At 41.9% G+C, this 14,008-nt stretch overlaps 1 pseudogene; it reads left to right on the forward strand.

Annotated features, from left to right (window-relative positions):
* Positions 1 to 1,746: 1,746 nt before the first annotated feature.
* On the forward strand, positions 1,747 to 7,740 carry LOC147448339 (uncharacterized; annotated as a pseudogene).
* The last annotated feature ends 6,268 nt before the right edge of the window (positions 7,741 to 14,008 follow it).

Consider the following 14,008-nt stretch of genomic DNA (forward strand, 5'->3'; position numbering starts at 1 on the left):
TTATCGAGAGTAGGGAGGCTCGTAGGGTGGGTTGATGGTTAAGGAGCTAGGACCTACTGGTGGCAAGGTCGGATGTGAAGGTGGGGACGTGGGGCATCTCCTTGGGTGCGGTAGCCTGTCTGGCTGATTTCCCTACATTCATTGGTTTTGTCCATGGCTAGAGCCATTATTTTTTTCTTGCAGAGTAAGCCTACACTCAAGGTCCCTTTTGGGAGAAAGAGCAAGTCAGGGTGTGATGTGGTGCTTGGTTCTTAATTGGTGGACTTGTGGTGTTGCCCTTGGCGCTTGGGTTTAAGACTTGTGGTGTTGCCCTTCTTGACAATTGTTGCTGCAAGTGGTGAGTGTAGGGCTCATGGTAGGGGTCGTCCCCTTGATGGCAACAATCGTCGTAGTCCCAGATCTTTGTAAAGGTGCTTGACTCGCCTCAACAGCTTGCTACTTTGATCCTTCTCTGGCTTGAATTTGGCTCCACATGAGCATTTGGAGCCTTAAATGGTGATGGAACTCCCGGATCCCCCCTTACTCAACCATGTGTTCTCATTTGTATGGTGCTCAACGTGCTTTTCTACTACGAAGGCACTCTATGTTGTGGTATGATGTTTTTGTTTGAGATGTATTTGGGTAAGGACTCCCTGTAAAGCCCTTTTTCTGTCAGTTACATCTCGCTACTTTCATTGTGGATCACGCCATTTTCCCATCCTAATGATCCCTTGATGTGGGGTTGACCGTCTAGATGGAAACTTCATAAAAGGGCCCTCTTTTCCTCTGTAACAAGGTGAAAATTCACTATGGCCTACCTTGTCCCCCTTGCCTGCTGGCTGCCCATATGGCATTTTTGGTATAACCCTTGTGAAATGTCTCCTTATGTATACCCCTCACGACCACAGTGTGTTGATCAAGATCGACGCTTGCTGCTGTTTGAATTTGCAGCAAAGCATGTTCGCCTTTATTGTGTGTCTGTGTGAGTGTGTTTTATATGTGTGTCTCTCTCTCTCCCCTCTCTATAGTATAAAAAGAAGAGTAAAGATTGAGAGGACCATTTTATGTTGTTTCTCCAGACAGATATGGTCCTCCCTTCCTTCCTCATCCTCCCTCTCTACCACCTGATCCCATCCTCCTACTTCTATACCCCCTACCTTCTCACCATCTCCTCCCCTCTTAGCTATCCTCTCTCTATCCCTCATCCTCTCCACCTCTCTCCTCTTCCCTCCTCCTGTATCCCTCCCACCAATTTTCTTTCTTCCTATTGCTCTCCCTCACCTTTCCTCCTAGTCCTCTATCTCCATCCCTGTACTCTGTTGGCCATCCTCCCTCACCCTCTACTTTTCTCTCTCCATCTCTCCATCCCTGTCCTATCCGTCGGCCATCCTCTCTCTCTCTCTCTCTCTCTCTCTCTCTCTCTCTCTCTCTCTCTCTCTTTATGTTGATGTAAGACTAAACAAAACCCACTTTACTTTGTTGAAGGTGTTGCAGTATTGGAGAAAACAAAATCTAGAGGACATTCATCCACATTCGGCTGTACAGGTCAGACTTTGAACAAATGCCGAAGCATTCTATTTTTTTGAGATTCATTATTCACATGCAATCTAGTATAGTTAATCTACAACTTACCATCTTCATAGAATTTGTGCATTGATGACAATTTCAGTTTCTTGCAGAAAACAGATGGCTATGAAAAATTTGTCTTTTAGCAAGAATGAGCATGTGGTGCTCTTAAGCAAGGGCAAGGAAGTTGGGAAAGGAATTATGATACAGTCTCTACCCCACGAAAAGCTACATGGAAGAGAGTTTCCTAGAGGCACGTTGGGAGTAGCCGTCCAATCGGCCTCAGATCCCGGTCTCATGCTGCCACATGTTCCACCCATTGACGATGATGTGTGCACCTTAGGTGCAACAATGGGTACAATTGTGGCGTGGCCGATAAGAGAATTGGTAATGAGACCTCTTAATTTTATTCAGTCTTACATGCTCTCTTTTGAAAGCAACATCGAACATTTTGTGTCCAGGCAAAAGGGCAACGAACTGTATCCTCTGGAGGCAAGGGTTCAGTACCTGTCGCTCCAAGATCCACTAGCATAGCATCGGGTGCTATGCCCAAACCAAGCGTTTCAAAGCCTCCTCCAAAGACTCTTGTTGCAGAGGTAAGACACCGGAGGTTATTGCAGTATTTACTCATGAAATTAATCGTTGTTTGCCAGTAACCTAGCCCAATAATTATTTGCCTACGGCCAAGTAGTCGACGCGTGTCAAGAAAAGAAGTGCAGATCAAGCAAGTGAAGTCGTTGAAAGCAAGCGGGTCATACGAGCACATAAAGAAGAGGACCCTAGCTGGGAGCCCCCGAAGAAAAAGGGTAGAATTCCTTTGAAAAAGGAAGGTGCTAGCACAAAGAAAGAAGTCACCAAAGTGAAAGTAGTTCAAAAGCCAGTGAAAGCCAATGCAGAGGGCACTACACAATCCGAGGTACCAGCGCCATCAAAGGACAAGGTCCGTATTGCGAACAACTCAAGTGAAGAAGATGACGAAAGAGAGGATGCGGGGGATGAATATCGCGGTCTTTTTACTATTACCGAGAAATCCACGCTCAAATGGGATTTGCTCGACGACACTTTTCACCGCCTTCAGGTTGGTAATTTCTAAAATGGTATGCGCCTCTAATATTGCCTGTTTCAAACTACAAGATCAAAATCTATTCAAGTACGGTTATACAGGATACTCGCAAAGTACCACTGCCACCAGTGCCATTGTGCCTCTTGTTACCACATCTAGTGGTACGGCCAGTGCAAGATCGTGTGCACAATCTAGCTTTGGAGTTCTCTAGAAATGGATATGTTCCACATCGTGCCAGGTTCATGCTTTCAATAAGGACTCCAGATCTAGATTCAATAGAAGTTAGTCATGCAATTTGAAAAACCTGGGATCCAATCTGGATGCAACTTAATGAGGATTTTGAGAAACAATTGCATAAATCCGGGTGGGGGGATGTGAAAGGAAAAATGTTGTACACATGGGATGGGAATCACCGTCTTCGGGCATGGAATGCACAAATTGATACAGGTAGATTACTTTATACACTTATGTTTCTGACTCAATATCAAGATGAGATGAATTTTGTGAAACTAAGCAAGATAATTTTGCTCTGCAGTTCACAAAGAGGAGCCTAATTACCATTGCTGTGTGGAAGCTTGCATGGTTAAGGTCAGTAAAGAGAACGAGGGAGAAGTTCTCACTGTGGTGGCATGCTTGAATCGGTAAGCTTAGCTATAACATAATTAACGCATCCTAGTCGAATTGATAAGCTTAGCCATAGCATGAGTATTGATTCCTAGTCAATTTGATAAGCTTAGCTATAGCATGGTTATCGCTTCCTAGTCTTTTAATGGTGTAAGTTTTTTTTCCACAGCATTAATGACAAAGGCTACGTAAAAACTTCCTTCATAGATATGCTATGTATGGTAAGAGCAATGGGCACAGCCAACATGGATACATTGCTTAAGGGTTTGGAGGACGATGTTCCAGGATGGTTGCAACGAGAATTAGATGCTGAAATGAATAAGCGTGGGGGGTTGCAAAGACGCTGGTACAAGGTCCCTCTTATCGTGCTATCCCAACTTCTATATCCGGTAAGTTTCATTGTCCTTTACGTTATTCTCACCATGACAATGTAGTGGATCAAACGAAGAATGAACTAATGTCACGATTCAGGCAAAGTATACAAAGGATTTGCAATCTGTGAGTAATAAGTGAAATGAGCTCTCAACGGAGGAGTTCACTACCCATTACCGTAACGCATTCTATATGGATGACAAGAAAGCCCGAAAAATATGCAACGGGCATCCGCAATTGCGGATCCTAACTTAGGAGAGGAGTGGTGGAGGTAAGATTAATAGGGGTTTCTTTCAATTGGAGTTAAGTTTACATTGACGTGTTGCTTAAAAATTTTCAACATTTGTTACTAGATTGCTTATGGACATAGATTGGAGTAGGAGACCAAAGTGGTTGACAGATGATCGAATATACAGTCTTGCATGCGCCGATCTACTAGTCGATCATCGTAGCAATGTGCTAAGGGCCTTGGTTAGCAATGATCCAACCACATTATATCCAAGCCTAAAATCAACGCTAAGTAAGGTCATTTTTTGATAAATGTTTCAAATAAAAAGAGTATAGTACACAATAACGTAGTTGTTTAATAATGTAGACGACCACTCCATATTTCGCACTTGGTTACGTCGAGAGACATGGTGGAATCGACTTGTGAACGAGGCTACGAGACAGTATGCGTTGCTGAAGAAATCGTGCCGCCTCCCTGAAAATGACACCCTAGTGACAACTATAAGGGAGTGGCAATCGAGGTACAGTGGCACATTGTTTGAAGTGGAGTGCAAGAGATTGAAAGGTGGACTCAAAGGTAATAAGCAAAAATAGAAGGAGGGTACTAACATGGCCACCAAACAGGCATTTTACAGGTATGTAATCTTGTCCTACTTGATTTCTAAATCTTAAAAAAATTTGAGTGGATGACAATAAGTATATTTTGGAAAACGTATACCAGATGGGTGCGGATCATGGATTGGACAGATAAAGTTTCAGTTACAAAAGAGTGGCTCAATGTGAAGCACATTGCATGCATGTATACGGTAGAACAACGTGCAACATTGTGGCCCAAAAAAGTTTATGTTGAGTGTCCTCTTTTCATTGACTTTGCGAAAGACACATTTCCCCCCAACGAGCGGGAGCAGTTCAAGGAGGCAGAGACCGGTAGAGTTAAAAGACAGCAAGAAGAGGTAAAAGCATACAAAACCATAGTTAAACTATTTTCAAGTCATGTGAGGATTTAACTGCAACACGTGAAATTAATTTTGCCAGGGTAAGAACCTACGTTCCCTAAAAGGAAAAGATGTTGTGACTGAGGAGACAGATAACGAAGAAGAGGTGGAGGAGGATCGTGAACCAAGGCACAGTGACGGTGAATGTCCTTTGGAGTTTGAGGACGATGAAGACAAAAGTGATGTGCCGCCTTCTCCAACTGCTAAACCTACAAGAGCCCCACAAACTACCCAGGCAAGTTTTCGCACACCCTTGTTGTTGCTTAAATGGAAAGGTTGAACTAATAGTACTCGTGTAATTTATATGCTCTCGACAGGGGAGCAGCGCGAAGAAGGGTAAAGGTCAAGTAATGGACATAGATACTCCAATGCCTCTAAACAAGGTAAGTACATCAAGTCCAAAAGCACGTCAAGAGGGAGACACACAATCAATGGGAGAGAACCTATTAACACCGAGAAGCCTAAAAAACCAAGCTCATAGTCATTTCCTAGAGCCAGAACAAGCTCCACCAGCATCTCATTCCATTTCAGACCCTCATGTTCTTCCTTCGCATGACGAGGCACATGAGCAGGCACAACAACAGTGCACAGAGATTGTAATTAATATAGAGCCTGCTCATTTACACCGCTAGGCGACCACTGAAAGTGAAGGATTGCAGGATGCCATACGCTCTAATGAAATGGCAACAATTATCGGTCTACCTCGTAAGTATGGAATGATTGATTGTGGTATGTGTTGTGCAGTAAGCAATGTATTTATTGTAGTGGGTGGAGGCAGATGATGCGAATGTCACAATAACCGAAGTTTCAACAGGATTGTCTACTGTAGCAGAGACTCGTCATCGCGGAGAGCCTGCTCTTCTTGTTGGAGATGAGCAAGTGTGTAGCAACAAAGAGACGATATCTTTAAGTATCTAAAATACAGTCACTTACCTGCTTGTTATACCTAGATGTCATGGTGCAATGCAACACTCCACCTCACGATGAAGCGCAGAATTCAATGGCACATAGCTCTGGTATGCTAACAACCAGAGGTACTCCTGGTATTATTGTCTCACCTTACTAACTGGATATTCATTTCTTTAAAATCAAATTCAGCGGTTTTAGCTATTGATCCTATGGGAGCAGCTGACGAGACGGGCAAGGGAGATGTAGGTGCCCTACTCACAAAAATTGCTATAGTAGCTACGCGAAGCTTTCGGGTGCGAGGCGGGACAACAAATGTAGGTTGCGATGCAATATTTTGTCATCTACCAACCAACACAAGCATCGTCGGGATAACATCACCCAATATCCCCAAATGGAACCATTTTGAAATAAATCAAATCCAAAAGGTTTTTGGTATTGCTAGGGAGTATCTTGATGAGAAGGGAAATCTAGTGTTGATATGTCGTCGAGAACATGCATGGGTATTATCGAGCCTAGAAAATCGAAATGGGTACTATCTTGACCATACAAATATCGTCCTGTGTGCTACTCCATTCAACGTCCATGGTGGTGTTACGGTAGGTAAAACTACTTGCTTGCTTTGGAAAATTAGTGTGTGATAGATTGTCTCCTCATTATGAGTCTTAAGTCCCACAGATGCGATGCTTGGAAATCGTTGTATTCCGCAAAATTGATGCCTACAGATTGAATCGAAAGCCTGATTCGATTACTACAATGCCAGTCATTGGCAACTCAAAACGGATGGCTGTCCTTGGCGAGGTATGCCGTGAGTTTTCAAAAAGTTCACCTCCATTGTATTTGCTTATCTAAATTTCCAGACATACATTTAGAATGATAATATCTCTTCAGGGGGCATGGAGAGAAGTCCAACTTTACACGAGAAGCTACTCTCTTTCTATATAGAGGAGGGTAATGTAGTATTACAAATGTAGGTCTTCTGGCACGTCCGGGGCTACGAATGGGTCGACATGTACTGTTGCTAGATCGACAAGAGTCAATGGAAGAATTGCAACATCTATGTAATGGTAAGTGTCTTTCTTCCTCGATTAGTGTGAAAGACTGAATTATGTATCCCTCCTAATATGATGCTAAGTAAGATCCATTTGGTAATTGATCGTCGTGAAGGCACAGGCACACTTCCTTCTTGCCATGCAAAAAGGAAACTCATAGTGTTCGATGTTAATGGTGTCCTGTTGAAACGGTGGCGGTGGAAAAGTGCTCCTTCCCACGCTACAAATATTCTAAATGTAGGCCGAATGGGTGTGTCATTGCGACCAGGGATATTGCGATTGCTGAGAGTGGTGTTTGAGCTATTTGATGTAGGGATTTGGAGCTCCATGCAAGAGCAAAATCTGACCCCCATTATCAATTTAATTAAGAGTCAATACAAAGAGGATGGGTATGGTGAGACATTTTTCAAGTTTTGTCTGCATCAAGGACATTGTGAAGAGAGGCACTGCGAAGGCAAGCATCCAAAATTCAATTTGGTGTTTGTGAAGAACTTTAGATCTCAATTGGTAAACTCATACATCAAGGACCCTCTGGACACCATTCTAGTAGATGACAATCCTGAGAAGGCAATTGAAAACCCACCACATACGCTTGTCACAATAAGGAGTTACGATGGAGCGAGCAACGACAATGTGCTCCTCATGAATTTACTCCCATATCTAGAAGGTCTTCATGCATATCCTGGGTTAGCAACGGATTATATCAAGAACATGCCTTTCAAACAGGCTACACAATGTGTGTCATAGGATTCATTTTATAGGTGATTGGTTTCAAATAATTTCTTCTACGGCTTCTTAGTTAACTTTTAGTATTAATGTAGTTTTTGCTAAGAGCATTGTCCCTAACCAAAATGTGATTGTAGTTTCTGCAGTGCATGGTGGGGAAGTTGAGCACACAATGGATGCGACATTTGGTCTTGGAGGAGATGCGGTTATGGCACATCCTAAAATGTGATGAGGGAACCAAGAACATTGTGTACACGGCAATGTTTAGCTGTTATATTGTAACTGAACGTCATTAAATAAATAAAAATATTTGGGTCATTTTTTAGTCTCCTCTTTTTGTCTTTTTTTTAATCTATTTGGATTTAGATATGTACATGTGATGAGGGACCAAGATAATTATGGACACAGCATTGTTTAGCTGTTAACGTCATCAAATAAATACAGTTATTTGGGTCACTTATTACTATCCACTCTCTATCTTTGTTTTAATTTATTTGGTTTTAGATATGTACAGAAGAGAGAGAGAGAGAGAGACAGAGAGAGAGAGAGAGAGAGAGAGAGAGAGAGAGAGAGAGAGAGAGAGAGAGAGAGAGAGAGAGAGAGAGATACATGGGAGGAAAGGAGGGTAGAGAGAGAGAGAATGCAAATACTGTAGCCTAAACGATTTTAGCATGCGATAGCGTGAACATGCACCCAGGTCAGAGTAATTGTTTTCTTTTTTGGTAAATTGCATAAAAAACCACATGGCAAAGTGGGGGTAGGGGTCGGGATTGGTGGGGTAGAGGAGAATAGAGAGGGTAGTAGCAGATGGATAGATTGAGAGAGAGAGGGGGGTATAGGGGTTAGAAAAACATATTGCAATGTGGGGGGCGGTATGCGTAATAGTGTGGAAAAAGAGAAGAGAGAAGGTCTGAGGAGGAGCAAAGAGAGAGAGAGAGAGAGAGAGAGAGAGAGAGAGAGAGAGAGAGAGAGAGAGAGAGAGAGAGAGAGAGAGAGAGAGAGAGAGAGAGAGAGAGAGATAGGGAGAGAGAGAGAGAGATAGGGAGAGAGAGAGAGAGAGAGAGTGTGCGAATATTGTAGCCTAAATGATTTTAGCATGCGATAGCGTGAACATGCACCCAAGTCAGAGTAATTGTTTTCTTTTTGGTTCAATTATATAAAAAACATTTTTCAATGTGGGGGGCGGTATGCGGAATAGTGTGAAAAAGGAAAAGAGTGAAGGTCTGGGGGGAGAGAGAGAGAGAGAGAGAGAGAGAGAGAGAGAGAGAGAGAGAGAGAGAGAGAGAGAGAGAGAGAGAGAGAGAGAGAGAGAGAGAGAGAGAGAGAGATGGAGAGGGAGGGAGAGAGAGAGAGAGAGAGAGAGAGAGAGAGAGAGAGAGAGAGAGAGAGAGAGAGAGAGAGAGAGAGAGAGGAATGAGCTAGAAGAGATGGATAAGTAAGGAGGAAGAGGATGGTGGCTAGAGGAGGTGATGGAGGAAGAAGGTGGAGGTGAGGGAGGATGTTGGAGGAGGAGGCTGAGGAGGAGAAGCAAGTGGAGGGGAGGAGGCACATGGGCGGCAAGAGGAGGAAGGAGGAGGAAGTAGAGCTAAGGAGGGCGGCAAAAAAAAAAAAAAAGCTCGCTCCTAAGCTCGCTCCAGTGAGCTCGCTTCATGACCTAACTCCTACACACACCAAGTCCACCGAAGTCCAACTTATCATAGAGTAGAAACCCTAAGTACACTAATAATAAGCACACACTAATTACATTGGTGTTGGCCTCTCCAATCACCACTTGACAATCACGACACTTCATCAATAGCTACACACATGAGGTGAATGGTGCTAGGGTTTCATAAAACCTATCCACACACAAGCAAACAATAGGGCACACACACTAATTACAAGATCAAGACCCAACTTAATCAACCTAATTAGTGATGCTAAATATCACAAATCGAATGCTTATAGAAGAATAAGAGTGTTTAATAGCAAGAAGTACATACCTCTCTCAAGTCTAGAATAATGAGAGTGTAATACTACTTCATGACATAATGAAATGTAGAGAAGAAGTAGACTAATGAGAAAATAGGAATTAGATTAATCAAGAAGAGCTTAGTCTAACTACAATGATTAGCATTAGCCTCTTAAGCATGGACATTAAGCTCAAGGCTAAGCTCAAGGCTAGGCCATAGAGTGAACACTCAAGAGAGAGAAAGCTCTCAAAACTGGATCCTCAAGAGTGGATACTCAAGAATGAAGCCTCCTTGCATAAAGACTTCCTTTTAAAGGCTTTCACCACAATCCCTTCTACTATGGATTTAAGCTTGAGTCCTCTAACTAGAATATACAGCTTTGGAACTCCCAATGAGTCCAAGAATTATACAAAGTGAGTAGGAAATAGTAAGTCACATCCATAGCATATTTCCCACAATTGTCCCATCCCGGGTAGTATTATACACCTTGCTAGGATCATGCTCATGTCCCTAAGGTATACATGGTGTGCCTATTGGTGAACTATCTATTGAAGAGAGTGGTGGACATCTCTTGGTGGTATGGATGCATTGATAGAAACGGTATCACAACAACCACCACCTCTAGAACAACGTCTATCTCGTCTCAAAGAAGAGACAGTCGTCGGTATAGGGGACACACTAGTCCTAGACATAGGGAGTACCATAGTCCTAGGTGTAGGGGCGGCTGTAGTAGGTCTAGAGGAACCAACTCCCCAAAGGTTCTGTGTGTAAGCAAATTTATTTGGTGTAAACTATGACAAAAAGGAGCCCATCTCGGGTGACATGCCGGTCGAAGCCACAAAAACTAAAACTAGGAGAGTATGTATCGTCGTCATTGGCCATGGCTACAAATATACAAATAACATAGACACAATATGTTAGTTCACAAAAGAAAAGCTTAAGCCATCATGCAAATAACAAAAAAAAAAAGCTGCAATGCAACTCATTATTTCTATCCAGTGTTGTAGACTAATTAAAAGAGTTTTACAAAAGAGTTCCTAGCAAAAATCAGTAGTCAATCTCTCATCTTCTGTGAGAGATGATACACCAAAGATGTCTATCTCAATCTGTACTTTTGTATCTTCGTCATCAAACTCTACTTATTTTTCACTCTTTGCATCAACTTGCATAATTGAAAGCTCATTTCTAGGTTCAAGTATCTACTCACCACTGACCTCCAGCTCAAAATCCTCACTTACATTATCCGTTGGCCGTGCACTTTGTTCATGAAGCTCTTCGACCTCAACTTCCAATCCTTCATACACTTTCTTGGTCCATGGAGCAACTTGAATAACATAGAGCCAGTGCTGTTTAGACAAATATTTTTCATCATTTTCTCTCCATAGTGGATCTATTGTGAACGCAACTTGTTCAGAATGCTACGGAAGTACGGATGTATCCCGCGCATCTGTCCAGACCCGCCTAGAGTTCACTTGAATCAGCCCACTCTTATCTTTGCGCACAGTTTCATTAAGGCCATTGGTAATAGCTTTAAACCACTTGACATCAAAGATAAAAATATCAAGCTTCCTATAGCTAATATTTAAGATGTCTCGGATGTAGCCAAAGTATTCAAGCTGGCTAGTCTTTGTGTTCTCATCCCTGGCACTACTCCTACTTTCTTGGATCAAGCTTGCCCTAACACCTCTGTCAAAGGTGACCCTTTGTTACTCTATCCGTTGCACTATAAAGTGTCTCCCATGCGACCTCAAAGCTCCATATTTGTGATATTGCAGCCACAAAATTGAAATGAAAAAGCTACTAAAGTATTTTGATTGTGTGGATTTGCAAAAGAAAGTTCTGAAAATATTTACATGCCAATTGCAACCTCTTGACATCTCCTCTTCCTCTTTAGTAATCAACACTCCGTTCCTCGTTGCCTTTGAGATTGTTGCATCTAGCCACTGCCCAATAGGAAAGTCAGGTAATTTTTGAAGATGGTTTACAAAAGGAATATTTCTAGTGGCACAATTATGCTTGAATTGCAAGCAATCTGTTAAGCATTGTTGCTTTTCCCCTTTGTACCTCTCTAGCCACTTTTGTATGACGTCTCAGTTGAGAAGACACAATCTCATAATATTTTCTCGCATTGTGTATCCATCTTCCTAATGATGCCTTGTCCCTTGTCACCTTGAGTACGTTGACCTCAATAGTCCACATTTGGGGCATCTTTTATCAATTGAGCCCAAAAATTCATTGATGAGAACAAGAGACTCTTGTACAAGCCATCCATTGGCCATGCTACCCTTAGGGCGAGCCATTTGACATATGGACCCTTTAAAGTCTTCATGAATCCCTCCAAGAAGAACATCCACCTGCCATGGACTACCCCAACAATTGCAACTTCTTCAACCACATTCACAAGTAGATGCATTTGGATGGTGAGAATGTTTCTTGGAAAGTACTTCTCCACCATACACATTGCTTCAATAGCATTTAAGCGTGCTACATCTATGCTGTCTTTTCTTATCTCTTTTGAACTGGTCCAATGTACCAACTCACCGATTTTATAGATTTTTCTTCTAATGTCATATGTTAGACAGTCCTTTATGAAAATTGATAAGGTAAACTATAAAAATTTGTTCCAATCGTGGAGCTTAAGACCACTAAAATTTTCATCTCCAGTAAAATCACTTTTCAAACATCACATGCACCCAGTGGAGTCTTGAATGAAGATATAGTCTTCTTTCATTGTTGCACAACTCAAAACCCATGGACCTTTTGGTATAGAAAAATTTCCACTGGGTTTAAGTTGAGGCCACATTTTTGGCATTCAACCCATAGACTGTAGGTCATCTCTTTGGGCCTTGCTCTCCCTTTTTCTACTGATGGTTTTCCATAGGATCTCCCTCACATTTTTGAAGATGTGCATTGGATCAAGCAGATGATTAATCAGTAGGTCACTCCAATATGCGAGTTCATGGAAAATAGATAGTCTTTTCATGCTGGTGGCATGAAATCTCCCCTCTCTAGCGACATGTTTTTCCAATCACTCGCTTTCAGTGGATGCATCTCATGTTTGCATATGTTTGGTCCATGTAGCTCATGTCCTTCATGCAAAAATATACCATGCTCCTTGTAATTTGTCTTGCTGAAATGATCAGAGTGGCGGAAGCCAAGTCAAGGACCACATTTCAGACATGCATGATTGATCGAGTAGCTCAAGCCTAAAAAATCATAAAATTAAAATATAAGTATTGTCATACCAGGAATAGCATATGCGTGAGGGTTTCAAAGGTACTTACCTTAACACTCACCGAAGCATGGTACACTAACCAATCTTGCATGGTCCACATGAGAATGCCTTGCACATGTACATATCGTCATTTGATTGGTTGTGATATGTCAACCACATCAATCTCTGTCCACAAGATTTGGAGCTCTTCTATAAGTGGTGCTTGATGGAGTCCATGTTCTTTGCTTTGTACTTTTTTGGGCTGATCAACGACAAAAACAAATGGCCCTTCTTGATATCTAGCCATAGTGGAAGATTATAATTAACCAAGCAGATAGGCCATGTGCTCCATGACGAACTCCCTAAACCAAATGGGTTTATTCCATCCATTGCCGGACCAAAACGGATACATCGAGGCTCATCCTTAAATATAGGCCATCTTTCCTCTATGTGATTTCATACACGAAGTCAACAGATACCCGCATCACATCAACTCTTCACCTAGTATTTGAGTTCCATGTCATCAAAGCGGCTACAGCTCGGGGGTGCACTATGTAATCATGTTAATGTATAACGTGAGCTTAAAAGGAGGGGTTTTAAAATGCAAAACTTTTCGGCAATTAACAGAGATACATTAAAATAAGGAATTTTTATATTCAATTTTGGAAAGAATTCCTAAAATAAAGAGGTCATTTTATTCATTCAGACATGTTAAAAGAGGGATTTTTTTAATACCCCGCGAATGCACGTTATATAGGGGGTTACTGAATGGTGAATCCCTTGAGGGATATAGACTTACACCTAGATATGCTCTTGATTCTTAGAATCATAAGAAAGTACCGAAGGATCTTTGCAGGGACAAATTTTCCTTGTGTGTCCTCTCCATACTTGTTTTGATCCACATTTGGGACACTATTCCAAATTTTCATACTCATTACGAAAGAGTATACAATCATTAGGACATGCATGTATTTTGTGATAATCCAAGCCTAAGTAATAATCTTTTTAGCGGTTGGACGGGTAGGGGGCATGTGATTGTCTTTCGACAAGATTTGCTCGTTGAGCAACCTGTCATTACATCTACAAGTGAACACAATGATTATATTATTGTACTAGAAATTGGACTTTGGTATGCTTAGGATACACAATACTTACCTAAAAAGCTCTGTGATGGAGGCATCAGACCACCCATAGACAGACTGCAGATTAAGCATTACCAAAGCGGTACGGAGAATTGAGATTTTTGCACCATTATAAAGAGGCATACGTGCAAGAGTCTGCATCATCTCGCCCTATTTATTGTTTCTATCATGACATCGATATGGACATGA

This window comes from Adiantum capillus-veneris, chromosome 11 (genome assembly GCF_014529385.1).
Source record: "Adiantum capillus-veneris isolate H3 chromosome 11, ASM1452938v2, whole genome shotgun sequence".
In the NCBI taxonomy this organism is placed as follows: Eukaryota; Viridiplantae; Streptophyta; class Polypodiopsida; order Polypodiales; family Pteridaceae; genus Adiantum; species Adiantum capillus-veneris.